This window comes from Bombina bombina, chromosome 5, assembly GCF_027579735.1.
Source record: "Bombina bombina isolate aBomBom1 chromosome 5, aBomBom1.pri, whole genome shotgun sequence".
Taxonomy (NCBI): domain Eukaryota; kingdom Metazoa; phylum Chordata; class Amphibia; order Anura; family Bombinatoridae; genus Bombina; species Bombina bombina.
In genome coordinates, this window is record NC_069503.1 from 685,042,129 (window position 1) to 685,069,809 (window position 27,681).

The 27,681-nt window shown below is 37.0% G+C and overlaps 1 protein-coding gene and 1 long non-coding RNA gene across 3 annotated transcripts in view; one reads left to right on the forward strand and one right to left on the reverse strand.

Moving 5' to 3' along the window:
- GMDS (GDP-mannose 4,6-dehydratase) overlaps positions 1-27,681 on the forward strand; it is a 1,339,054-nt gene that overhangs the window by 933,446 nt on the left and 377,927 nt on the right. The window lies entirely within an intron of this gene.
- LOC128660702 (uncharacterized) overlaps positions 1-27,681 on the reverse strand; it is a 133,694-nt gene that overhangs the window by 44,093 nt on the left and 61,920 nt on the right. The window lies entirely within an intron of this gene.

The window sequence follows — 27,681 nt, forward strand, 5'->3', positions numbered from 1 at the left end:
ATAGGTGTGGAGTTGATCTCTGGTGGTCCTGGTCCTTCTAGGGATTTCATTTCCCTGGGCGGTTGTCTTTAGCAAACTTGGGTTCGTTTTAGTCGTTTTTAGGTGGTTTACCTTAGTTGGTGGTTCTTTAGATATCTTATGGGTCCTCCATTTTCCCCCTCGGGGGTAGGTGAAGGTTCTATTCCTTCGGGTCGGGGGTTAGTTCCGTGTGATTAGAAAGCCTGCGGGATTATCTCCTCAGGGGCTTTTTGTGCTCAATGGATTCTAGGAGTTCTGAGTGGTCTCTAACATGGCCTTGTAGGTTGTTTAACTGATGGGCAGTTACTTGGTACTTTCAGGTTTTTAATCCCTTGTTTCTAAGTGTTACAGTTTTTTATCGGGTGTTGGGTAATTTCAGGCTGTGGTGCCCTTTGAAAGGGGCCCCCTTCTGTACCCGCCCTTTGTTTGCATTCAGTGTCCTCTATAGCTTGGGTATTGTTTTCCCAAAATTAATGAATGCAGCTGTGGACTCTTCCCGTTTAATAATAAAAACTTAAATTATGCTTACCTGATAATTTTATTTTCTTCTGACGGGAAGAGTCCCCGCCCGCGTTTTATCTATGGGGCGGCCGTATTTTAGTTTTTATTCTTCTGGCATTTTTCTCACCCTAATATTTCTCCTACTGTTCCTTTTTCTCTTGGCAGAATGACTGGGGGATGAGGGAAGTGGGGGAGGTATTTAAGCCTTTGGCTGGGATGTCTTTGCCTCCTCCTGGTGGCCAGGTTCTGAATTCCCAAAAGTAATGAATGCAGCTGTGGACTCTTCCCGTCAGAAGAAAAGAAAATTATCAGGTAAGCATAATTAAAGTTTTCCTTTCTTCCTTTCTTTTCTTTCTTCCTTTCTTTTCTTTCTTTCTTTCTTTCTTTCTTTCTTTCTTTCTTTCTTTCTTTCTTTCCTTTCTCTCTCTCTATCTGTCGTTGCTTTTTATCTGCTAATGATTCAGTGGAGAAAACCTATGCTAAAAGAGAGAGAGGGCATCCTTGCCTGGAACCATTAATAAGTGAATTTGCTAGATGCGAACCCAATGCCAGACCCCCTAATAGATTGGCATCTATATCCTGTTAAAATCACCATCAAAACCAAATTTATGCAAAGTATGGGAACGTTATAGGAACGTTAATGGGACAATTTTAAGCAGCTATCCAAATTACTTCTATTATCACATCTGTTTGTTTTCTTGGTATCTTTTGTTGAATAGTAAAACTAGGTAGGCTGGTAGGAGCTTAGGAGCATGCACGTGTGTTTAGCATTCCATGGCAGTGTATACTATTAACATTTTTTCAAACACTGCTCCCAGATGACTAAGAGTGCCAAGAGAAATAAACACAATGGATAATACAAATACATTGGAAAGGTATTTAAAATGTCATGCTCTATCCAATCCGTTTAATTTTGACTTTACTGTCCCTTTTAGCCAACTCTGGGTAATTGGCCCATAAATCATCCTGTTGGGACTGTCTTTACCTTCTTGTAGAAATAAAATAATATTAGTCACCAACATAAAAAACAACTCAGAATTCTTCACTATTCACTTATCACTGAAATTCAAATTGTTAGCAGCTGGAGCACTAGTTTACTGTATGATGACTAATGGCAAATACAGAGTCAGATCTCAAGAGTATAAGTTTGCCTCCCTTGAATATATTGTGAATATGTTGTGAAGTGATCATGAGACATAATAGTATTCTCTATATGGCACCGCCCAAGAGATGGACATATATTATACACTGTTTAGGAAGAAAATGTATCTAAAAAATGATAAATAATACATAGTTATTAGTTTATTATAGTTAGGAACAATGATTGCAGTCCTAGGGCCCGATCCGATATGCAGCGTCGCCCGCAAAAGCCGGTGACGCCGAAATTTGCGCTGGTTTGGTATCCTATATACGGCGTAACCTAGAAGTTACTTGTATATTTCTGCCTTCGCCCATAGTTTTTTGGGCCATAGGCAGGTATACCAAACCAGCGCAGTTTGGTATCCAATATACAGCGTAAGGACTTATGTGGCGAAAATGGAGAAATCTTACTCCATTTTCACCTCGCCACAAAATGCAGCCGTAGCAAGCCTTACGCTGTCTATTGGAGCCCCGTAACTCCCTAAACTACCTGCTAAATAAAACCTAACGCATGCGCAATGTCTATCTACCTGTCAACCGCGATCCCCTGCCGCAATCCCTAATAAAGTATTTAACCCCTAAACCGCCGCACACGGACCCCGCCGCCACCTACATTAAAAGTATAACCCCCTAATGTGATCCCCCTACACCGTCGCCAGCTACATTACATACCCCCTAATGTGAGCCCCTTACACCGCCGCCATCTACCTTACCTACCCCCTAAAGTGAGCACCTACCCCGCCGCCATCTTCCTTACCTACCCCCTAAAGTGAGCACCTACCCCGCCGCCATCTACCTTACCTACCCCCTAAAGTGAGCACCTACCCCGCCATCTACCTTACCTACCCCCTAATGTGAGCCCCTTACCCCGCCGCCATCTACCTTACCTACCCCCCAAAAGTAAGCCCCTTACACCGCCGCCATCTACCTTACCTACCCCCTAAAGTGAGCCCCTTACACCGCCGCCATCTATTTTAAAAATATTAACCCCTAATTTAATCCCCCTACACCGCCGCCAGCTATATTAACTATATTAACCCTAATTATATTAGGGTTAATATAGTTATTATATTATATATATTAACTATATTAACCCTAATTATATTAGGGTTAATATAGTTATTATATTATATATATTAACTATATTAACCCTAATTATATTAGGGTTAATATAGTTAATATCGTTATTATATTATATATATATTAAGTATAATAACCCTATCTAACTCTAACATCCCTAACTAAATTCTTATTAAAATAAATCTAATTAATATTAATATTATTAATTAAAATATTCCTATTTAAATCTAAATACTTTCCTATAAAATAAACCCTAAGATAGCTACAATGTAATTAATAATTACATTGTAGCTATTTTAGGGTTTATATTTATTTTACAGGTAACTTGGTATTTATTTTAACTAGGTACAATAGCTATTAAATAGTTAATAACTATTTAATAGCTACCTAGTTAAAATAATTACCAATTTACCTGTAAAATAAATCCTAACCTAAGTTACAAATACACCTACACTATCAATAAATTAAATAAACTACAAATATCTAAACTAAAAGACTAATTATGAAATTAACTAAACTAAATTACAAAAAACAAAACACTAAATTACAAAAAAAATTAAAAAATTACAAGATTTTTAAGCTAATTACACCTATTCTAAGCCCCCTAATAAAATAATAAAGCCCCCCAAAATAAAAAAATTCCCTACCCTATTCTAAATTAAAAAAGTTCACAGCTCTTTTACCTTACCAGCCCTTAAAAGGGCCTTTTGCGGGGCATGCCCCAAAGAAAACAGCTCTTTTGCCTGTAAAAAAAAACCACAATACCACCCCCAACATTACAACCCACCACCCACATACCCCTATTCTAAACCCACCCAAACCCCCCTTAAAAAAAACCTAACACTACCCCCCTGAAGATCTCCCTACCTTGTCTTCACCCAGCCGGGCAGAACTCTTCATCCGATCCGGGCGATGTCCAATCAAGCGGCAGAGAAGTCTTCTTCCATCCGGGCGATGTCTTCAATCAAGCGGCAGTGAAGTCTTCTTCCATCCGGGCGATGTCTTCAATCAAGCGGCAGTGAAGTCTTCTTCCATCCGGCGATGTCTTCAATCAAGCAGCAGTGAAGTCTTCTTCTATCCGGCGATGTCTTCAAGCAAAGCGGCATCTTCAATCTTCTTTTTTCGCTCCTCCACCGTGGAGCATCCATCCGGCACGAAGACTAAACGAGGAATAAGGTACCTTTAAATGACGTCATCCAAGATGGCGTCCATCGAATTCCGATTGGCTGATAGGATTCTATCAGCCAATCGGAATTAAGGTAGAAAAATCCGATTGGCTGATTGAATCAGCCAATCAGATTCAAATTCAATCCGATTGGCTGAACCAATCAGTCAATCGGATTGAACTTGAATCTGATTGGCTGATTCAATCAGCTAATCAGATTTTTCTACCTTAATTCAATCAGCCAATCGGAATTCGACGGACGCCATCTTGGATGACGTCATTTAAAGTACCTCATTCCTCGTTTAGTCTTCGTGCCGGATGGATGCTCCGCGGCGGAGGAGCGAAGAAAGAAGATTGAAGATGCCGCTTTGCTTGAAGACATAGCTGGATGGAAGAAGACTTCAGTGCCGCTTGATTGAAGACATCGCTGGATGGAAGAAGACTTCACTGCCGCTTGATTGAAGACATCGCCCGGATGGAAGAAGACTTCTCTGCCGCTTGATTGGACATCGCCCGGATCGGATGAAGAGTTCTGCCCGGCTGGGTGAAGACAAGGTAGGGAGATCTTCAGGGGGTAGTGTTAGGTTTATTTAAGGGGGGTTTGGGTGGGTTTAGAATAGGGGTATGTGGGTGGTGGGTTGTAATGTTGGGGGGTAGTATTGTGTTTTTTTTTACAGGCAAAAGAGCTGTTTTCTTTGGGGCATGCCCCGCAAAAGGCCCTTTTAAAGGCTGGTAAGGTAAAAGAGCTGTGAACTTTTTAAATTTAGAATAGGGTAGGGAATTTTTTTTATTTTGGGGGGCTTTATTATTTTATTAGGGGGCTTAGAATAGGTGTAATTAGCTTAAAATTGTTTTGTAATTTAGTGTTTTGTTTTTTTTGTAATTTAGATTAGTTTATTTTATTGTATTTTAGTTTAGATAGTTGTAGTTTATTTAATTTATTGATAGTGTAGGTGTATTTGTAACTTAGGTTAGGATTTATTTTACAGGTAAATTGGTAATTATTTTAACTAGGTAGCTATTAAATAGTTATTAACTATTTAATAGCTATTGTACCTAGTTAAAATAAATACCAAGTTACCTGTAAAATAAATATAAACCCTAAAATAGCTACAATGTAATTATTAATTACATTGTAGCTATCTTAGGGTTTATTTTATAGGTAAGTATTTAGATTTAAATAGGAATATTTTAATTAATAATATTAATATTAATTAGATTTATTTTAATAAGAATTTAGTTAGGGATGTTAGAGTTAGATAGGGTTATTATACTTAATATATATATATATAATATAATAACGATATTAACTATATTAAGCCTAATATAATTAGGGTTAATATAGTTAATATATATAATATAATAACTATATTAACCCTAATATAATTAGGGTTAATATAGTTAATATAGCTGGCGGCGGTGTAGGGGGATTAAATTAGGGGTTAATATTTTTAAAATAGATGGCGGTGTAAGGGGCTCACTTTAGGGGGTAGGTAAGGTAGATGGCGGCGGTGTAAGGGGCTCACTTTAGGGGGTAGGTAAGGTAGATGGCGGCGGGGTAGGGGCTCACATTAGGGGGTTATAGATTTAATATAGCTGGCAGCGGGGTCCGGGAGCGGCGGTTTAGGGGTTAATACATTTTTTATTGTTAGGATAGTGAGGGGGGATAGCGGATAGGGGGTTAGACGTGTCGGGCTATGTTTGGGAGGCTTGTTAGACAGTACGGGTGATTTCATAACTTAGTCAGGTTTTGTAGGCGCCGGCAGTTTCTAAAGTGCCGTAAGTCACTGGCGACTCCAGAAATTTGTGCTTACGCAGATTTCTGGACATCGCTGGTTTGTCAGACTTACGGCACTTTAGCCTCTGACTGCGCCGTATATAGGATAGCTCGAGTTGCGAGCTGAAACTATGGGCGGCGGGGGTTCCCTCGCTTGCGCCGCAAACTAAAATCTTTATCGGATCGCGCCCCTGATGAGCAAAGTAGTTAATATATTTCCACTGCATCATGTGACAGCCATCAGCCAATCACAAATGCATATACGTATATTCTATGAATTCTTGCACATGCTCAGTAAGAGCTGATGACTCAAAAAGTGTAAATATAAAAAGACTGTGCCCATTTGGTTAATGGAAGTAAATTGGAAAATTGTTTAAAATTGCATGCTGTATCTGAATAGTGAAAGTTTAATTTTGATTTGAGTGTCCCTTTAATTAAAAGAGCAGGATAGTACTACTGGTAGCTAACTAGACACATTAGTAAGCACAATGACAAGAGGTATATTTGTACAGCCACCAATCAGTAGCTAGCTCCAAGGTCCTGAGCCTACCAAGGTATGCTTTTCAACAAAGGATACCAAAAGAATGAAGCAAATTAGTTAATAGAAGTAAACTGTAAAGTTGCTTAAAAAGCTATGCTCTATCTGAATCATGAAATAATATGTTTGGGTTTCATGCCCCTTTAATTTAATTAACAGTAAACGCATTTGGGTGCAGAGTTTGAAATAATGGATTGGCTATCATTAAAACTGTATGATAAAGTAACATAAAAGTCAAAAATAAACGTTCATGATTCAGATAGAACAGGCAATTTTAAAATTGTCAAACTTACTTCCATTATCAAATTGTGCACTGGTGGGGGGGTTTTATTACGCACTTTCTAAAGCACCATTTCCTTCTGAGCATGTGCAGGAGTTCACAGTATATGTATTTTGTAATTGGCTGATGGCTGACACTTGATGCAGGTGACACGGAAATTAAAGGAAACTTAAGTTTGTCAGAAAAAAAAAAATCTATTGCTCATTGAAAAAAGGAATAGGAAAGTCGAAATTAAAATGGCATGATTCAGATAGAGCATGTAATTTTAAGACACTTTTAAATTCACTTCTATTTTTAAATTTGCTTTGTTGTCTTGGAATCCTTTCTTGAAAAAGAATACACACATATCCTACACTGGTGGGAGCTAGCTGCTGATTGGTGCATGCACACGTTTGTCTCTTGTGATTGGCTAACTAGATGTGTTGATCTAGCTGCCCGTAGTGCAATGATTTTCCTTCAGCCAAGGATAACCAGATAATGAAGCAAATTCTATAATAGAAGTAAATTGGGAAGTTGTTTAAAATGGTATGATCTATCCAAATTCCCTTTAAAGGGATAGGAAAGTCAAAATTAAACTTGCATGTCATTTTAAGACACTTTATAATTTACTTCTATTTTCAAATCTGCTTTGTTTTTTTAGTTTCCCTTGTTAATAATGAATACACACATATCATACACCAGTGGGAGCTGCTGCTAATTGGTGCCTGCACACATTGTCTCTTGTGATTGGCTAACTAGATGTGTTCACCTAGCTGCCAGTAGTACAATTCTGTTTCTTCAGCAATGGATAACAAGAGAATAAAGCAAATTTGATAATGGTAAATTGGAAAGTTGTGTAAAATTGTATGTTCTATTTGAATCATAAAAGAACATTTTGAGGTTTACTATCCCTTTATGTGTTATTGCATGGTTTTTAACCTGATTTTATTAATTTTCTTTAACTTTTAATACTTTGTGTTTACTCAGTTATACATTTTATTTACACCTAGTCTAAATGAATGAGAAAGCTTCCTTCAGAAGCTTATTGTGTTGAAGTATCTAGGCGATATGATGAAAAACATAAATGGCTGAAATTGTCAATCAGATGTCAACATGAAACAAGTATTAATATCATCATTTAGCTGCACAACACTTCAAATTAAGAGAATCCTAATTACAACAAATAGCTTGAGGTGTACGATCAGCATAACTCTGCTGAGCACAATCTATTTTGCTCATTGTACTCCATTATGTGTGCGCAGCAGTAAATACCGGTATATTACATAGCTGTCACATGACTAAGATTTAAACATATACTTGACCTTGAATTTCTTGCTAATGAAGCCTGAAAGACAGTAAATACCAATGCTGACCTTAGAGTCCTATGCCTTTCAGAAATTATACCTAAGGCTTCATTTCAAATAAGTAGTGCCAAAAGGTATAATAGATCACAAACAAATAAGAGGTCATATATCAGAATGTATTCAGCAAAACGAATAGAACTTAAAGGGACATTTTTATAATTTGTCATTATTGTTCCTAACTAGCTAGGTATATAAAGATAAAGTCTGGCATTGCAGCTCCTAAGCAGGAAAACCTCCAGTGATTGAGTTACATGTTCTAACAAGTTTTTGCACTAGAATGCAAATGATCTAATGTGCAATGCATGCATCTGATTATTGCATATAACTATGTGTTTAACCCTGTCAATGGGATTAAACACACAGTTTAAATAAGCTCCAGAGCAGCTGTGCACTACTGAACACATCAGCGGAGTCAATGAATAGAGGCATATGTGCGTAGCCACCAATCACCAGCTAGCTTCAAGTAGTGCTCCTGAGCCTACATAGATGTGCTTTTCAACAAAGAATACACGAAGAATTACGCAAATTAAATAATATAGGTAAACTGAAAAGTCTCCTAAAATTGCATGCTTTGTTCCCTTGGTGGTATTTTTAAAAGCTAAACCTAGGTAGGCTCAAACTGATTTCTAAACCGTTGAAAACCGCCTCCTAGCTCAGAGCATTTTGAAAGTTTTTCACAGTTAGACAGTACAAGTTCTTGTGTCATATAGATAACATTGTGCTCCCTCCGTGGGGTTATTTAGGAGTCTGCACTGTTTGGCTAAACTGCATGTCTGTCAAAAGCACTGAGATAGGGGGGCAGTCTGCAGAGGCTTAGATACAAGGTAATCACAGAGGTAAAACATATTAATATAACTGTGTTGGTTATGCAAAACTGGTGAATGGGTAATAAAGGGATTAGCTATCTTTTTAAATAATAAAACATCTGGTGTAGACTGTCCCTTTAAAGTAAATAATCATATAGCAACAGCAAAGTAATATTAGTATGACATAATAATATAGCAATTCTGTGTAAGAAGTGCTTTGAGGTTTTTGTCACTAATGTAACTGATAAAAAAAAATGTGCATGACTTTAAAAGGATATGAAACCCATTTTTTTGTTTTTCTCATTATTCAGATAGAGCATACAATTTTAAATAACTTTTCATTTTACTTCTATTCTCAAGTTTGCTTCATTCTCTTGGTATCCTTTATTGAAGGAACAGCAATGCACTACTGGGAGCTAGCTGAAGACATTAGTAAGCAAAATGATATATGTGCAGCCACCAATCAGCAGCTAGCTCCCAGATCCTAAGCCTATCTAGGTGTACTTTTCAACAAAGTATACCAAGAGAACAAAGCAAATTAGATAGTACACTGGAAATTTGTTTAACATCGCATGCTCTATCTGAAACATGAAATAATTTTTTGGGGTTTTATGTCTCTTTAATTATATTTATCATCATATCCTTGTTTGTTTACCTTTGGTAAGTGTACACTATTCTTTAATACATAATTTTTCATGTATATTTTCTGAGTGAATATGTAAGTTGTAAACAAGTACCATTAGGATGGCAAGATGTAAACAGAACACCTCACTGCACAGGTCATATAATGTTCTATTCTCACCTTTAGCATGAAGTTCTGTCTTTGTCCTGCAGGGGGAGAGAGTTGTATTAAATAACATGGATCAACTCAATGGTTGACTTTGTATATTTAAATATCTAAATACTCATATTTCTCTTTTTCCAAAACACTTACTAAGTAATTATTATTGTGTAGTAAATACAATTACATTTTTATCTGACCCTTTTATTAGCAAAATATCTGCTTATTACACAGTTGTCTCAGATTATTTTCCTATGCATAGATTGTTATGCTGGTAATGTCTGTATTATTCAATATATGCAGCAAGTGCAAGATTATTAAAGTCATGGTAAACTTTACATGTTTTAAAATCATGTCCGGAACCTAAGCAATATTTTAGAGGGACTTTAAATAACTAATCACTTCTAATAAAGCTGATTTACACGGGTCGAGGAAATATATGGCACCACATTCCTGAGCGCACGTTACTGGTTGCAAAATCAGAAGGAACAAGCTGTCTGTCATCGGATTTTGTAACCAGAAAGTGCGCCAGACGGGTTGCAGAATCTGTACACCACCACACAACGGCTGCAACGACTTGCACAGCTATTAACCCCTTATACTCAGTCAACAAGTTCAGCCAGTCCCTTCACTGTGTAACAATCTGAGGGGGGAATATTTTAAACAAGTTATCTCTTTTTGTGAGGCTCAGTCACCCTCTGTCAATCATCTTTTCTTATTCGCAAAAATAGATACTTGTTTCAAATACTCCCCCCTCAGATTGTTACACAGTGAAGGGACTGGCTGAACTTGTTGACTGAGTATAAGGGGTTAATAGCTGTGCAAGTCGTTGCAGCCGTTGTGTGGTGGTGTACAGATTCTACAACCCATCTGGCGCACTTTCTGGTTACAAAATCCAATGACAGACATCTTGTTCCGTCTGATTTTGCCACCAGTAACGTACGCTCAGGAATGTGGTGCCATATATTTCCTCGACCCGTGTAAATCATCTGTTTTAAGGAGGTTGGGCCTCTAGCGCATGCGCAGTGAGCGCCACAAACCTCCAGCAGCTGAATGTGTCCACCGGAAGTGACGTGGTGGACACATTGCTATGATAGACAACTTATTTTAGAACACCGGCCCATTTTTGGTTGAGAACCTGGGTTATGCTTGCTTATTGGTTTGCTAAATGTAGCCACCAATAAGCAAGCATTATCCAGAGTGCTGAACCTAAAATGGGCTGGTTCTTAAGCTTTAAAATTCTGCTTTTTAAATAAAGATAGTAAGAGAACGAAGAAAATTTGTTTGTAGGAGTAAATTAGAAAGTTTCTTAAAATTGCCTGCTCTATCTGAATCATGAAAGAAAAAAATTGGGTTTAGTGTCCCTTTCACTAATCACTTCTAATAAAGATGCGCTGTAACTTACTTTTTAATGTAGCCATTCTAATACCCCTCGCTCCGGCTACCCACTTCGAAACTCATTTTATTTGTGAGCTAACGGTTTGAACTGTTTTACAATCAGCGCTATACCCATACGGCATTATTTTTGTAGCTAGAGCGCTGATTGGAGAACAATTCAAACCGTTAGCGCTCAAAAAATATGAGTTTTGAAGTGGGTGGCTGGAGGGCTGGGTATTAGAATGGCACAGCCAGATTAAAAAGTAAGTTACAGCAAATCTTATTAGAAGTGATCAGTTAAAGTCCCTCTAAAATATCGCTTAGATTCCGGACCTGATTTTCATCACTTTCATCTATGGGAACTGTCCGATTAGCCAGTGAGCTGTAGAATCACAGTAGTCAGTGGTGCACAATCATTTCCTGTTAGTTTCACACATACATACATACACATATATACAGGTGGCCCTCGTTTTACAGGTGGCCCTCGTTTTACAACGGTTCAATTTACACCGTTTCAGAATAACAACCTTTTTTTCCAGTCATGTGACTGCTATTGAAAAGCATTGAGAAGCAGTGCATGTATTAAAATAGCCAGTAGGTGGAGCTGTCCGCTTGTGTTGCAGCAAAGCCAAGCAAGCTGAAATTGATCAGTTTAACCAGACCTGAGCTATCGAGCAGATTTCAAAGGAACAAGATCTTCCTGTCTATAAATCAGTCCAGATTGGAATGCATAGAAAGAACTGTTTGCAGAAAAATGCAAGTGAAGTCTGTGTTTTGTGATTATTTTATTAGGTTTATAATGCTGTTTAGCAAATGTTTTTGTTTATTTAACTTAGTTTAATTATATATTCTGTGTTGTGTGATTATTTTATTAGGTTTATAATGCTGTTTAGCATTTAAAGTTTTCATTTCAAATCTTTAAATATAATGTATTAGGTGTTACTTATGACAATTTTGAGAGGGGCCTGGAACCTAACTCCCTCACTTCCCATTGACTTACATTAAAAACTGGGTTTCAATTTACAACGGTTTCGATTTACAACCATTCCTTCTGGAACCTAACCCCGGCGTAAACTGAGGGCTACCTGTATATATTCTTTTTTAACATCTTCCAGATACAAAGTACTAGGAAATCCAACCAAACATATTTTCTTTTTGTGATTCAGACAGAGCATAAAATATTTAAAACGTTTCCAATGTTCTTCTATTATCAATTAGTTTCAAAGTTATTTTTTGTTGATCCTTAGAACAAGTTGCCTCTGTAATGGAGCCGCAGTGAAACAAACACAAGGAGTATAGGAGTATTTCATTCTTAAAACTGTCAGGACTGACACTTGGACCAGTGCTATTGATGCTATCATCCATCATCATCATCATAATAATTAATATAACGTTCTTAGAATGTTTAAAGGGCCATTAAACCCTGTGAGATTATTACTTTAGTAACTGATTTATATCTGTTCCTAGCTGGCATCAGCAGAGGAGATAAACCTAGGTTGCAGCATCGTTGTATCCATTATTTTATGGTAACTCAAACTTTACACTTGTTTCTTCAGTATTTAAACAACTAACATAGTTATAAAATACAGCTGCATATTATTCTCAGGCTAGTCTCAGTATTTAGTTGTGGTGTCAGACACAGAAGCAGTACATTGTTTTATAATGCATTGGTCAGTAGGCTGCTATTTTTTTCTTTGTCCTGTATTTCTTTTTTTCTTGTTATCTGCTGTCCTTCCTCTTCACAGTAGATAGCTTTTATTTGCCTTTTTCTCATGCTGTCTAATTGTGATGTCCTGGTTGTAGTCTGGATAATTTCAAATCTGTGCAGCAATTGTTATAAATTTATATTAACATCTACAAATGGGAATTACAAAATCAATAATGCCATTTTATATTGTGAGACAGTGCTGATTGTTCTCTATAATACCAGGATGCTGTCCTATGAATGGGTTTTCTGCAGATATCATGTTTGCCCTGAATACTTCTAAAGAACAATCAAGTGAGCCACTGAAATAAACGTTATACTTAGGCCTCAAGTTATCATCTCGTGGCAGACGGTTGCCGACACATCTGCACATGTCCGCCTGGCTTCTCCCCTGTGCGCTCGCATCCAATCCCGCCTCCTGCCCGCACATAGCCAATCACGCCCAGGCAGGATCTGTCAATCTCCCCGGTTGGAAGAGACTGGGGAGAACAGGGCAGAGAAGCAGCAGTCTGATGACCTCTGATTGATAAATCCTGACTGCAGGTTCGCTTGTCCGAACCTGCTGTCAAAAAGGAGAGAAGGGCATGATAAATCGAGCCCTTAGTATTTTTTTATATATGGATCTTTACATTTTAGCTAATTTATGGTTCATTTTGAGTCAAGCTTACTCTAATTAATATTGATAGGGTATCTGTTTATCACACCTTACTGTGTTAATTGGAGAGTCACAGATGGGCACATTTATTTTTTTCTGTAGCCCTATGTCTTGTGACAATATCAAGTTAAGGCCAAAAGGGTCCTAGAAACTGATTGCAAATATAAAAAAATATGATATAACAGGACTGGCTTTATATAAAACATTAGAGCAACTATGATTCCTGAAGGGCATAAATTATTTTACAGTATTTTTTTTCATTTGAGGAATTCCGCACAGAAGCTAATTTTAGTTTCTTGATCATATTGACCCTGTCTTTAACCCTGGCAAACATTACCACAACACGTCAATAGACAATCGTCTGCGTACCAGCTTCTCACTCAAAACAGATGTGCTTGTACTGCAAGACATATTTCATATCGGTCCGTGGACTTTACTAGAACAAAGAAATAAGATACAAACTTCCAAAGCCAATGGATATTTCCAGCTTTTTAGCTCCAAGAGTTTTTATTTGTTTATCTACTAAAGGGGAAAAAAATGTGGATTTTACCTTAAAAATATATATTTTTTAATTGTATAGTAATTAAATATAAATTAACCAATGGCAGTTACATTAAACAGATATGAAAGTCGGAAATTAAAACAGTAATAATAAAATGCATCAGTGTGCTCTTCTGTCTGTTTAACCACTGCATACAAAATACATGTTTTAAAAGCATTTTAAAGAGCCCCTTTGTGTGTTTGTCTTATATCCTGACCTGCGGCCAGTGAGGTACAGACACAAGGAAGCTTCTACACAGATCAAATAATCAGTTTGTAGCATATTGCAGTATTAGGGTTATAGATCGTGCAGAATCGACAACATCTAATCTGGGGCAGTGGGAAAACATTCAGAGGGCAATATAAGTAATGAGAGTTTGTTACAAAGATCTTTTAAATGCATATAATCAAATATTTTATTTTATGTATGTTTTGCTTTTAGTGTCCCATACTTTACATGTATTTAACTTTACTGTGCCCCCCACTATGCAGTTTGTCATCTTAAAATCTCACTCACTACTCAGGTTGTCACTTGGCAGTAGAGACCTTTACTGCCTAAAAATAGGAGGGGAAGAATTGTTAACAGCTGGCCTTGTAGGCAATAGATGCACAGTTTATATATCAAAACATTGAGTATGTGAAACAATTATGCTTTTTTTTTTTTTTTTTACTTTTTTTCAACTTTTTTTTTTCTCTTACCATTTTAATCTTAAAAGCTCCTCTAAAAAAGAGAGAGCATTTTTTTGGCTAGCCATAGTTTTAACTTGGAGATGCATAGAAGGTTTGGCCCAGCATAGAATAGTATAACACTGGTGGTCCTTGGCAGTATACATTTCTTTCGGGAAGGCTGACTGCAGAATGAGTTTGAACAGCCAGAGTTCACAGCACAAAGGCAGAAGTTTTCTTAGGTTACACATATTAAATACGGGCTGCGTTCTGGTGCCCTGGGGAGTCTTTCTGGTTTCTGAAACACTAGTGACTGCAAACTGCAGACTGGGAGAGCAGAAATAAATTACGGAGTACTGTAAATGAGGGGAAAACACATTTCCTGTCTCATAGTACAGTATGGATTTGTTTTCTCCTCTATCCTCTTTTTTTTAAGAAATATAACCTATGATTTTAAGTTGTTAATAGCAAAGAAGTTGTGACACTTGTTTTAAATAAAGAGAGGTTTGGCTGGAAACTTTCTTTAAAAACCTTTTGTTAGTGGGGTTGAATTTTTTTTTTCCTTGAAAGAACAGTGCTTATGCTCAGGGTTTTAGTGCAAAACAAGGTTGCTTTGGAAAAAAAAACTCTGTTTTCTGGCAGACATTTAAAGGAACATTATACTAAAAAATGTATCTATATTACAGTTCCTTTTTTTTTTTTTTTTTTAAAGCTCCTGTGCTATATTAAACTAACTTTTTCGCTGGGAGTTGCCATAGTTACCTGAGCATCAGTTGTAAACAAACATTAACTTCCAGTTAGTGTCTCAAGTAAAATTTTGTTTGAAATTCCTTTTTCTTTTCTTTCTTTTTTTTTTTTTGCAAGAGTATTTTAACATATGTAACTGTTGCTCCTTTATATACATAAAAAAAATGTTTTGAGTACTATGTCCCTTTTAGTTTTCTTCTATGATAGAACGCTTTATTGAACATACATGTGGATGGCATATAATACCCAAAAAGCTAATTGAGTTTGCCCTAATTTTTTTCTGGAGTGTAAGCTTAATTATTTGTTATGATATCATCATGTTTATCCCAGGCATTCTTGAATTCCTTACAGTCTTTGTCCTTACTATTTCTATAACATAAGATGTCTATTCTATGAATCAACCACCCTTTCTATAATTATGTGCTAACCGCTACACACCAACCTAAGATCATGACTCCTCGTTCTGGTGTAACTTTTTGTGTGAAAAATGCTTTCTTCAGCTTTTTTAAATCCTTTACTATATATGAATGTTTCTAATAAATAACGTATCCCCCTTTCAATCATCTACGTTATACACATTAAAGTGCTTCATTTGGAGTCACCTTTCAAGGAGTCTTTAACAGGACTTTAAACAAAAAAGAGAAAAAATATACTTTTGAAAACTCACTATTTTAATATGTAATTGTGTGAAAACTTTTATAACTATATAAAGGGACAGTCTAGTCCAAAATAAACTTTAATGAATCTTATAGAGAATGTCATTTTAAACAATGTTTCAATATACTTTTATCACCAATTTTGCTTTGTTCTCTTGGTATTCTTATTTGAAAGCTAAACCTAGGAGGTTCATATGCAGATTTCTAAACCCTTGAAGGCCGCCTCTTCTCTCAGGGCATTTTGACAGTTTTTCACCACTAGACGGTGTTAGTTCATGTGTGTCATATTGATAACACTGTGCTCACGCACGTGGAGTTCCAGTGAGCCAGCTCTGATTGGCTAAAATGGATGTCTGTCAAAAGAACTGAAATAAGGGGGCAGTTTGCAGAGGCTTAGATACAAGGTAATCACAGAGGTAAAAAGTGTATTTATATAACAGTGTTGGTTATACAAAACTAGGGAATTGGTAATAAAGGGATTATCTATCTTTTTAAACAATAACAATTCTGGTGTAGACTGTCCCTTTATTTGAATATAGAACACTTGGTAATGATATGTTTGTAGTCTTAGAAAAAAATGAACATTCTAGGAGAGTGTGAGAATTTTTTGTTCATTGACACTCGATTTTCTGCAGTTGTTTTTCAGTGGCCAAACTCCACCTACCACTTGCTTTATTTGTAGGAGGTCTATCTGGACTTCTTGCTAGAGTAGAGAAGGCTAGTTACTGTCATTGTGTTGGCAACATAGTCATTGTTTTACAGTTCCTTATCTAATCAAAACTGCTGAGGCCAAATAAAGGGACAATCTACACCTGAATTTTTATTGTTGATAAAGATAGAAAATCCCTTTATTATCCTTTCCCCCAGATTTGCATAACCAACACAGTTATATTAATATAGTTCTTACCTCTGTGATTACCTTGTATCTAAGCCTTTGCAGACTGCCCCCTTATTTCAGTTCTTTTGACAGACATGCATTTTATCCAATCAATGCTGACTCCTAGATAACTACATGGGAGTGAGCCCAATGTTATCTATATGGCTCACATGAACTAGCGCTGTCTAGCTGTGAAACACTGTCAAAATGCACTGATTGAAGAGTGGCCTTCAAGGGCTAAGAAATTAGCATATGAGCCTACCTAGGTTTAGCTTTCAACTAAGAAATACCAAGAGAACAATAACAGTAAATTTGATGATAAAAGTAAATTGGACAGTTGTTTACAATTGCATGCCCTTTCTGAATCATGAAAGTTTAGGTTAGTCAAGTCAGCAGTGTGCACTCCCAGTCCTCAGAATTTGAAAGCCTTTAATTGTCCATGTTAAATTACAGGAACAGGGGCAAAATAAATATTATATTGCAATGTTATCTTGCAGCACATTAAACATTTTATCTATACTATAATTGTGTTTGTAATATCCGTCGCCGTCGGCAGTTGCGCACGCATCCTCAAATGAATGTTGGATGCGCGCGCAGCCACCTCACGGCGACAGAAAGCTTCAGGAGCTCCAACTCTCAGCTGTAACATAACAGCTGAGAGCTGGAGCTACTGAAGCTTCAGGCATCTGCCGCATATAGATCCGGAGTGCGATCGGTGCTCTGCCTCCATATGAGGCCAGATGCCTGATTGTTACAGACTGTGACACTGTGTGTGTCACCGTCTGTAACGATCTTCTGCTGGTGCGGGTGGGAGGTGGGGGCGGCTCAGCAAGGAAAGGGAGGCAATGGGAGTGCCCCAATAAAAAAAAAAAGAAGGGGAGAGAGAGCAAAAGAGAAGGGGGAGAGAGCAAAAGAGTAGGGGGGAGAGCAAAAGCAAAAGAGAGGGGAGAGGGAGAGCAAAAGAGAGAGGAGAGACCAAATGAGAGCTGGGGAGAGATCAAAAGAGAGGGGAGAGATCAAAAGAGAGGGGAGAGAGAGCAAAAAAGAGGGGGAGAGGGAGCAAATGAGAGGGAAGAGAGAGAGCAAAAGAGAGAGGAAAGAGCAAATGAGAGCTGGAGAGAGAGCGCAAAAGAGATGGAGAGAGAGCAAAAGAGAGGGGGAGAGGGAGCAAATGAGAGGAGAGAGAGCAAAAGAGAGGGGGAGAGAGAGCAAAAGAGAGGGAGCAAATGAGAGGAGAGAGAGCAAATGAGAGGGCAGAGAGAGAGCAAAAGAGAGGGGGGAGAGAGCAAAAGAGAGGGGGAGAGGGAGCAAATGAGAGGAGAGAGAGCAAATGAGAGGGGGGAGAGAGCAAGAGAGGGGGGAGGGAGCAAACAAGAGGGGGGAGGGAGCAAAAAAGAGGGGGGAGAGAGCAAAAGAGAGGGGGAGAGAGAGCACAAAAGAGGGGGAGAGAGAGCAAAAGAGAGGGGGGAGATGGAGTGCAAAAGAGAGGGGGAGAGCGAGCGCAAAAGAGAGGGAGAGAGAGCATAAGAGACGGGGGAGAGAGCAGGGAAAGGGAGGCAATGGGAGTGCCCCAATTAAAAAAAAAGAAGGGGAGAGAGAGCAAAAGAGAAGGGGAGAGAGAGCAAAAGAGAAGGGGAGAGAGAGCAAAAGAGAAGGGGAGAGAGAGCAAAAGAGAAGGGGAGAGAGAGCAAAAGAGAAGGGGAGAGAGAGCAAAAGAGAAGGGGAGAGAGAGCAAAAGAGAAGGGGAGAGAGAGCAAAAGAGAAGGGGAGAGAGAGCAAAAGAGAAGGGGAGAGAGAGCAAAAGAGAAGGGGAGAGAGAGCAAAAGAGAAGGGGGGAGAGAGCAAAAGAGAAGGGGGGAGAGAGCAAAAGAGTAGGGGGGAGAGCAAAAGAGAGGGAAGAGGGAGAGCAAAAGAGTGAGGAGAGACCAAATGAGAGCTGGAGAGAGGGCAAAAGAGAGGGGAGAGAGAGTGCAAAAGAGAGGGGAGAGAGAGCAAAAGAGAGGGGAGAGAGAGCAAAAAAGAGGGGGAGAGGGAGCAAATGAGAGGGAAGAGAGAGAGCAAAAGAGAGAGGAAAGAGCAAATGAGAGCTGGAGAGAGAGCGCAAAAGAGATGGAGAGAGAGCAAAAGAGAGGGGGAGAGAGAGCAAAAGAGACGGGGGAGAGGGAGCAAATGAGAGGGCAGAGAGAGAGCAAAAGAGGGGGAGAGAGAGCAAAAGAGGGGGAGAGAGAGCAAAAGAGAGGGGGAGATGGAGTGCAAAAGACAGGGAGAGAGAGCATAAGAGATGGGGAGAGAGCAAAAGAGAGGTGGGAGAGGGAGCAAATGAGAGGATAGAGCAAATGAGAGGGCAGAGAGAGAGAGCAAAAGAGAGGGGGAAAGGGAGCAAAAGAGAGGGGGAAAGGGAGCGCAAGAGAGGGGGAGAGAGAGCAAAAGAGAGGGGGAGAGCGAGCGCAAAAGAGAGGGAGAGAGAGCATAAGAGAGGGGGAAGAGAGAGCACAAAAGAGAGGGGGAGAGAGATTCCGAAAAAGGGTGGTTTAGTCACCACAATAAACTGCCATTCCGAAAATGGCAGGGTGGTTCCGTCACCACAAAATACTGCCCTGTGGGCAGGCTTTCCCACTTATTTTTTATAAAAGAAGAGTTACAAGATTTCTAAAAAAATTAGACTGCCCTTTGGGCAGGGTTATCGACTAGTACTATAATAAACTGTTTCTTGAAATTGATTTGAAAACTAATAAGAAGTGCATTTGTTTGCATCTCACTCTTATGGATGACTGCTAACTGGCTAATAAAGACAACTCCCATAAAGAAAACAACAAATACTGTAATGTCCATTTAAAGGGACAGTCTACACCAGAATTGTTATTGTTTTAAAAGATAAATAACACCTTGTTTACCCATTCCCTAGTTTTGCATAACCAACACAGTTATATTTATATATTTTTTACCTCTGTGATTATCTTGTATCTAAGCCTCTGCAGACTGCCCCTTTATTTGTTCTTTTGACAGACTTGCAGTTTAGCCAATCAGTGATGGCTCGCAGGTAACTTCACGTGCACGAGCACAGTGTTATCTATATGAAAAACATGAACTAACACCCTCTAGTGGTGAAAAAACTGTTAACATGCATTCTTAAGAGGCGGCCTTCAAGGTCTAAGAAATTAGCATATGAACCTCCTAAGTTAAGTTTCAACTAAGAATACCAAGAGAACAAAGAAAAATTGGTGATAAATGTAAATTGGAAAATTGTTTAAAATTACATGCCCTATCTGAATCATGAAAGTTTTTTTTGGACTAGACTGTCCCTTTAATTTACAAATCAAATCAGATCTATGGCACTTGGAGATATTCTCAAACTCCTGATCGTGCTGTTTCCCCACCCCCATTATTACACAAAATATTACATAATTAACACTGATGTTAGATTAATCATCATAGTTATTTTCAGAACTGAAGCTTGCACCCTTACTTGTATTACTAGCTATCTGCGTACATGTATTTATAATAGTATCTATAGCTGTTGATTTTACTATACAGTATATTTACACGGCTACTGCGTATAGAGATCCCCAAAGCAGGAAAATCAAACAGGGATTTGTATCCAAAAAGCTGCACAGCCTCCATTGAGAAAGGCTCCGTTGAGAGCCGAAACGTTTGGATAAGGCTTTTTGCTTGTTCATTAAAGGCTTTTTGGATACAAATCCCTGTTTGATTTGATTGCTTTGGCGATCTCTATACGCAGTAGCCGTGCGTGGGGTTCCTTGGGACTTGCTGTATACATTATTTAGCAGTGCACCAGGGTGATTACCGGATGGAGTGTGCCGTTTCTCCCTATGCCTGTATATATATATATATATATATATATATATATATATATACACACACAAAATGAAGATCGATGACATACCCCTTTGCAGGGGTTAAATGCACAGTAGGGCAGGGTCAATAGTTGGAAAATAACATGCTCTAACAGTTGACTATAAAGGCCCTTTAAAATAAATCTGACCTTTTTCTATTACAAGGTACTTATTTCAAACCATTTTAATCCAAATCCAGATCAGTTTAAGTTGTATCCTATATTGCCAAATGCAACAAAATAGTATTTAAGGTTTTGTTATTTATTTATTTTTTAATCCGAATCTGTTGGGTCCAATTTCTTTTGTTTCTATTCTTAATGAACAGCTGTAAAGTCCTTTACAAACTATCAGTTTTCTTTTTTATTCTTTCGTCAAAGCCAGTGTCCTAGGGTAAAATTCCTTTCTAAATTTCATGCATCTTTGCAGATAATGTTTTCAATTACTTATGTCATTGGAGAAATTGCATTGCTTAAAAAAAAGCTAAGTATCTGGTTTTAATGAAACAAAACACATTGCTTCTTTTTTTGCCTTATTGAAAATTGCCTTTGTGATATTGATCAATCGAATTTGCTATCTCGCTGATTCTGCCAACAGAGATTGACGTAATTGTTGGGGAAATAGTTATTCCGTGGCTTATCTGTTTACTTCTGGAGGAGAAAGTTCTCAAGTAGTAAATCAGAACGTACAAAATACGAATTAGTGGTGGAATAGGGTGTCATGGGAAGTTATGGTGACTGGTCCTGGATGGCTTGATTATCTGTAAGATGTAATGTTATTCATGGGATTGTAGTTATGACCATAAAGGGACATACAAGTTCAAAAAGAAAATGCTCTGAAGTTTAAGAGCATTTAATTTATGCACTACTGCTTGCATATATCTATGCTTTAAATCCCTGTAAAAGTTTTTAACACATAGTTAAAGTAATCTTCAGAGCAACAATGCACTACTAAGACCAAGCTGAACACATCTGGAGAGCCATATGTGTGTAGCCGCCAATCAGCAGCTTGCTTCTAGTATTGGTAGTATTTTCAACAAAGGATGCCAAGAGAACAAAGTAAATTTGAAAACAGTCCCTTAAAGTTTTGTGCTGTATCTGAACCATGAATTATTCAATTTTGACTTTCATGTCTCTTTAAAATTAGTATTTCTGTATTTACTGCAGGGTTACATAGACGCGTGTATAAAAATAATGCACACGCTACTATTTATGGTATAGTTGTTAAAAAAATATATGAATTCTGAACCTTAAAGTGATGTTAAACGATAGGTGTAGGAAAAAAACATATTAAACTTAAATATGAGCCCAATCCAAACCACTATGTACAGTTAGTTGCTTGAAATAGCTTCTATTTCTTTTCATTCTTATTTTATCTCACTGCTCCTTCTGATGTTTCCTGCAGTCTTGTTATGTATAGAGCAGACCCACCCACTCTACATGCAGTAGCTGGTGCATGCTCCCAAGCTACAGCAAATCAGTGCATGCGCATAGCGTCCACGCAACCAAACTCTCGCCCCCTTTAAACATGCATTTGTTATGTAAGTCCCTGTGAAGCAATATCTGGTACCTACTTAGACAGTGAATCGGAACATAAGCTCTGAGTCACTGTTTACTTTTACATCATGGGGACTCCCATTTGCCAAACAGCTGATTGGTTGAGTGGGTCCAGTCTCCTGCTACCTGTTGTCTATGTGCATAACAATTGTAAGCGACCACACATTAGAAGAAACAAGCCGTATGGCTAGCATTGTGGTTGGTTGCCAGATTAAATGTGATTTAAAAAAAAGGCTAAACAGGTGGACAGGCGGAGGATTGCCAATAATGTAATAAGAGCACCTAGATAATGAAAGGCTTACAGGTAATTTAAAAAGTAAAAAAAAAAACTATTATAGGTTTTGACACATTTTCTGTTGGTAACTTGTTAAGCACTGTGACTTTACCATCACCTTAAAGCAGAGCTTTCCAAACTTTTCATGTTGGTGACACACTTTTTAGACCTACATCATTTCGTGACACAGTAATTCAGTTGTACTAGCAAACAGGAGGTTAAACTAACTTGTTTTAAGAGATACGGACACATACATAAATTATATAATAACAAAATGTATTTACAAGTAACAGTATGTATGTGCAAGAATTAAACACAAGTTTAATAACACCAATAGCTACTTACTATTTTAATGGGATGTATGAGGTTGATGGGATGAACACAATTTCTGAATATTTGGTGGAATATTAGATAAAGACACTCGCATTTCATCATGAAGCATTTTTAAGCTTCCACTTCCTATCCATATATCAAGAGCAGGAGCAGCAATGCACTACTGGGAGCTAGTTGCAAACCCCCCCCCCCACTGAATTCTGACTTCAGCTCAGCGTTTAAGCTGCCGCCCTTAGAGCTCTGCGAGTCTGACTGACTACTGCCCACACTGCAAACACACTGCTGTCCCACTCACTGACTACACATGCAGTCACAAGCCAATTAAGGAGACTACACGTGCAGTCAGGAGCCAATGTGCCACTGAAGCCGCCAATGGGAATAGTTTCAGTTTCCACTGAGCTGCACCAATAGGTTAAGATGATCTGTGACCCCCTAGGTATCAATCACGTGTCAACCATGTGATATGCGTAGCAGGCAGGCGGAAAGTCAGAAACTAAAAAAAAAATGTTTTAAAAATTAAATTTAAAAAAATTGTGCTGAAGCAGGGACACACCTACACACTGCTGCTGACACACTAGTGTGTCCCGACACACAGTTTGGAAAGCACTGCCTTAAAGGGTGAGCAGTGCATTTTACAAAAATAAATATAAGCTGTTTAAATTAATTTTCAAATTAACAGTAGGTGTTTAAAAAGAAATGTATTAAAGGAACACTAAAGTCAAAATGAAGTTTTTCGGGATTCAGGTAGAGCACACAACTGTAAATATATTTTCAATTCACTTCCATTATCTAATGTGCAGAATCTTTTTTCTATATGCACATTTTCTGAGGCACCAGTTCCTATTGAGCATGTGCACGAATTCCCCCGAATATACTTATTTGCATTTTGTGATTGGCTGATGATTGTCACATGATGCAGTGGGAAGAAAATTTAACTAACTCTAAAATTTCTCATTAAAAATGTATTAATCAATTTAAACTCACCAAGTGTCAGGTGCATTTATCATTATCATTTATGTGTAAAAACTCTGTAGCGCCGATTTCAGAAAGGAATTTTGTTTTTGTTTTTAAATATTCCTTGATAAATTGCTTATATAAGGAGAAATGGGATAGCATACATGTTTTTTTGTTAATTTGCTAGTAAAGGTATAAAATAGCCATCAATACTTCTTGAACGAAACTTGTATTGTCTAATGTGTTAAGTTTTCCTTTGAAATATAATCAAAAGTTGATAAGTCAGACCTGGTACATAGTAAAGATATACTGGCACTTAAAGGGCCATAATACCCAAATGTTTAAACACTTGAAAGTGATGCAGTATATCTGTAAAAAGCTGACTAGAAAATATCTCCTGAACATCTCTATGTAAAAAAGAAAGATATTTTACCTCATAAGTTCCTCAGTAGCCACCTCCCATTGTAAAGGATTTCTAAGCAGCATATTGTTATGTCTGTCCCGGGACAGCTGAAAGGATGAGCCTCATGCACTCTCATATTATTTTACCAATCAGGTAAAGGAAGCTTACTATGAAATCTCATGAGAGTTAAGTCAAATCTCATGAGATCACAGTTAAAGAGTTCATGACCTCAGCACTGCTGATTGGCTGCTGTTCATTTCTTCATTTTTTTATTTTTTTTACCTGCAGCTGGGAGCAGCTGAGTATAACTTTTTACACAGAACTTACTCTGATGAGCTGAAGAGATTGTGAGGTAAAATATCTTCCTTTTTTACATAGAGATGCTCAGGTGATATTTTCCTGTCAGCTTTTTACAGTTATACTGCATTAGTTTCAAGTGATTTAGCATATGCGTATTATGTCCCTTTAAGAGTTTTTATTCACACTAAGAAATCATATTTCTATGTTTTCTTCAAAATTCATAACTTAAGCGCTGCTTTAAAATAAAGTAACACATGCTATGTACTATTTAGCTAATATCACAGAGATTTGTTGTGCTGATCTTGTGAATTCATGACACAAAACGCAAACGATTTACAAAATAAAATATACAAGTACACGTTGTCTCTTGCTGTTTTTATGCCAGCTAGTATGTTTTTTTTACTATACCCTGCATAACATTTCTCAACATCTGGAAGAATACTTCTAAAAACTCATTTTAGGTCAAAGTTTCAAACAGCAACAATTTATTATATTAATTCTAGCTGTGCTGCCTGGGCTGAGCTCCCACCCCTCTGATCTCCATACAGTTCTCAGGCCCTGTGTGGGCTCATGATAGACCAGCCTCTAGAGAAGTGACATATCTGTGTCACTCATACAAACAGGTTTTTGTACATATATAATGTGTGTTTTTTGTTGTTGTTTTTATTTTATAAATGAGCCCTTGATATTTTTGATGCCTCACTACCATAAATATGTGACGAGTATGTTACTTTAACTATCTATGATATATGGGGAAAGAAAAACTCAGCAGGTATTGAGTATCAAGATGGAGTATCAAGATTTGTAGGTATCAATAATAAAAATTGTGTTATATGTTCATCTATATTATATTATATTATATATATATATATATATTTCCACTGTGTATCTGCACTCACAATTCAAAGATAGTCAGCGACCAGGGTGCTCAGTCAAAATTTCAATAAGTATCAACAAGTAGGGACTGCACTCACTGGATTCAGTTCAAATAATACCTTATTTATTCAATGGTGACGTTTCGGGGTACGCAAACCCCTTCCTCAGACCAAACGTTTGGTATATATATATATACATACACACACATAGCCTCCTTCAGTTATATTAAATGTTAAATTATTTTTAAAATTTTTAAAAATAATTCAATAAATGTATAATAATTTTTTTCTATTACTCAGATCATATAATAGAAGTTTGAATAAAATACAAGTTACAAATTTTGGTAATAAAGCATCTGGGTATTCAGTTGATTCTCACTGCAAGAACAAAAACAGACAGATATCCATCAGTAGTAGCATATGGACTGGGAAGTCTAAACAACATCCTTACCATTGCTACATTCAAAATGGCTACTATGAAAGCATAATGTAAATTCAGTATAAATGTTTGTGAATCAGTTTTTTTTTCTCTTGCATGGGACACACGGATTACTGTGTATAGATACATTTTCCATGTATATTTACAGTAACCTAACAATCACATAGATTTTGATATCTTGTATTTGACCATTAGTATTAATATTTGCTGCACATTCCATCTCCGGCTGAATACATATGATTTGCCAGTGCAGCTGGACAGGATTCTCAGATATGTTTGAGTTATAACTTTGTGTAGGCAATATCCAGTTGCCATGGATACAAGACAAAAGTAGACTTCACTTTTAACTTTTATGTTTGATTTTCCTATTTGCTTTTATTGTAATGTCATTTCTATATGTGCTTTAGTTTGCATTCCTCATATACAGCAAATTAATGAACTACTCTGCATTAATTACACTGTATTCTAACAAACTAAATTGTTGTTTACGGTTGAGAAGTACTTTTTTTTTTACATCTGTTTGCGGAGACAGAATCACATTATCAACACAGCTTGTACTATTAGAATTTGTTCATTGATTATTTTACAAAATGTAGTAATCTACATACTTAGTCACTTTATTTGGTCAATCTAAAAGTAGAAAATAAAATTACAGATAAATTATATTTGATTTAAAATATTTTGGTTATTGTTACTTGTATAGTTTGGGTTTGGTTTAAATATTTCGTTTTTTTGTAAGTATATATTATAGGTTTAACAACAGCTGTTGTGTTTTATTTTTATATATAATAACACTTTTGCTTGACTGCTATAAAATATGTGAATAGTTTCTCATTATTTTTCTTGGTTTCCAAAACTTAAATGTATTTTTAAACACTTAGAATATGCCCTATATTTAGCATTATATAAAAGGAATAAAAAGCTAAATACCCAGAATTGGACAGTAACCTGAAATATACTGCAGAACACAAAAAAGTTCAGCGTTCAAGTGAGATAAATGTATTAATCATATAAACAAGACATTTTTATTGTGCTGCTATTGAATAACATATCAGCCAAGTCTTAGCTTTTACAAAACAAATTAACATCATTTTTACTGTAATTGTTTTTTAAGAGCCAAACTCGACACATCATTTTCCTTATTTGGAGGAGACAATCTTGGCTTTAGTCTGTAGACAACAAGGCAAGTCCTCAATTTTCAGAGCTAAATTACATGAAAGGGGACAACATAAATGACAACATATTGTTTTATTCTGCATAACTAAACATTTGTTAGAAACTCTCAAAGTGTTAACTGTCCCTTAAAGTCCTCCAATTCTATATTTGGGGGACATAGCAAAATGTGTTTGCTTATTTGCCCTTTTTTGTATTTAATAGTGTAAATTTAATTTTAAATAGATTGCAGCATTGCAAAGTTATTTCAAAGTCAAACATATAAATAAATGGAATCCAGTGACTAACAGGAATTATTTCTAGGAGTATGAAAAAAATGTAACGATACTACAAAAAATAAAGAAAAGATTAAGACTATGAGGGACATTACTTTGAACTGGGATTTATCATCAGAATCTAACATTAAATAAACTCCTCCCCCCCCCCCCAATATAAACCACACATTTATAAATAACTGGATATGGATTCAGTCTCATGGGTTAAAATGGACAAGTGAGTGACGTTAAATAACAGTATTTGTATATGTGTGGTTTATAGTAAATATGTGAGTTCTTTACTTCTAATTTAATTGTCAATGGCAATATTTATTCTATTTGGGAATTCAGTAAACGTATTTTCCTTCTCACATAAATGTAACCATTTGTGTTGTTAATCTGTCTTTGGGAGTTTTCTATTCTTTCACCACTTGAGATTTTCTTTTCTAGTCTGAGTCTTTTATTAATGCATTTTTTTAAATGAGTCTTTCTCGTGGACTACAAATCTGTCCAAATTCATCTGTTTTTAGTAATTTATGAACTCTATAAAATGTCATGTAGAGTCACTTTTTAAAGCTTTCTAGGTAATGTGTTGTGGTGACCAATAGGGAATTAAA